General features: G+C 39.6%; 1 pseudogene; it reads right to left on the bottom strand.

Annotated features, from left to right (window-relative positions):
- Window positions 1-582: 582 nt before the first annotated feature.
- LOC129487181 (small ribosomal subunit protein uS8-like) lies at window positions 583-973 on the bottom strand (annotated as a pseudogene).
- Between the last annotated feature and the right edge of the window lie 610 nt (window positions 974-1,583).

The following is a 1,583-nucleotide window of genomic DNA, read 5'->3' as shown; positions in this document are numbered from 1 at the left end:
CAAGAAATCTCATACCAAAATGTGGGCAAAATAGTATTAAGAGACAATGGTGCCTGAATACAAAATAGTAACATCAGATAATACACGGTATCCACTACAAGACAAACAAATGAGAAGATCTTAGATATTTGGAATTGAGAAAGTGAGACCATCAGCAAAAAATGTTTGATGTAGTCCGGGCGCGGTGGCTCATGCCTGTAATCCCAGCACTTTGGGAGGCCGAGGTGGGCAGATTACCAAAGGTCAGAGTTCGAGACCAGCCTGGCCAACATGGTGAAACCCTGTCTCTACTAAAAATACAAAATTAGCCAGGCGTGGTGGCACATGCCTGTAATCCCAGCTACTCGGGAGGCTGAGGCAGGAGAATTGCTTGAATTCGGGAAGTGGAGGTTGCAGTGAGCCCATTGCACTCCAACCTGGGCAACAAGAGCAAAAACTCCATCTCAAAAAAAAAAAAAATTAATGTTATAATTCATTTTGCTCACTATTTCTCCCATGGCACTTCTTTAATTCTTCCATTATACTGCAATATTTTTTTTTTGGTCCATTGAGGCATTTTTCTTATAAGCGTGTATTACATCCCTAGAAAAAGAATCCGAGAATTTTCCCTCCTGTGTGTTTTTGTCTTGCTTCTTCAAGGTCTGTGATGCCAGCTGAGGTGGTCAGCACAATAAAACCAAACTGATGAGACAGGAGCATATTATTCTGCCATCTTTCTAGGTCTTTAGGTTGCACATCAAATCTGGGGCTGATCACTCCACACTTGTTTAACCTGACTGTGAGGTTCACAACAATTTTCCCAGCTCTGTGATCATCAGTGATTTCAAATTTGCCAATGTAATCATGTTTCATCACAGTTACAAACTGGATAATGCCTCTGGAGCACAGCCTAATAAGAACCTGGTGTTTGTCTCTCTTCGACATTGTTGATGCTCTTGAGAGCATCAGCCAGGACATTCATGTGCACAATTATGGCAGCATGGAAAGAAAATGTGTATACTGGAATATTTACGGGAATGCCTCTCCCATTAGAGCTTTGGCTCCTGGCATGTAACCATTCATCATTCATCCTGTATTCTCAGAAATGGGAACATTGAAGATGATTTTTTTTAGTTTCTTGAAGGAATAAGTAAACAAACTCATTTTACTTTTTCTTTGCTGGTCTTTCTTCTACACCCTTCTTTATCCTTTGATCTTTCTTTCTTTTTCACATGTTCGGATAGAAATAGAAACACCTATGTTCTAGCCCTGGTTCTGATATTTACTAACTCTGTGGGTCACTCTTGTTCCTAACAAAAAACGGGAATAGTAGCACCTGTCATTCCCTAACTCTTTGACAGAAATGTCATATAAATTCTGGTGAAATTGTACATGTGAAATCATGCCAAAGGCTTCAGGAGAAACAATTAGATAAATCGGAGGTAGTGTTTTGATAATTTGTATTGACTGTCATATACTGCTCTGCAAAACTAAGAAAACATTAGGAAAAGCTAGAAGTGAATAGGTAGGTGTAGCAAGGGAACAGTGGTGAACTCTAAGTGTCATCAAAGGAGAAATTAATGCACCATCAAATCATTTTTTCC

Source organism: Symphalangus syndactylus, chromosome 8 (genome assembly GCF_028878055.3).
Source record: "Symphalangus syndactylus isolate Jambi chromosome 8, NHGRI_mSymSyn1-v2.1_pri, whole genome shotgun sequence".
NCBI lineage: Eukaryota > Metazoa > Chordata > Mammalia > Primates > Hylobatidae > Symphalangus > Symphalangus syndactylus.
Note: the sequence above shows the minus strand (reverse complement) of the source record. Positions and strands in the feature narration are given on the sequence as shown.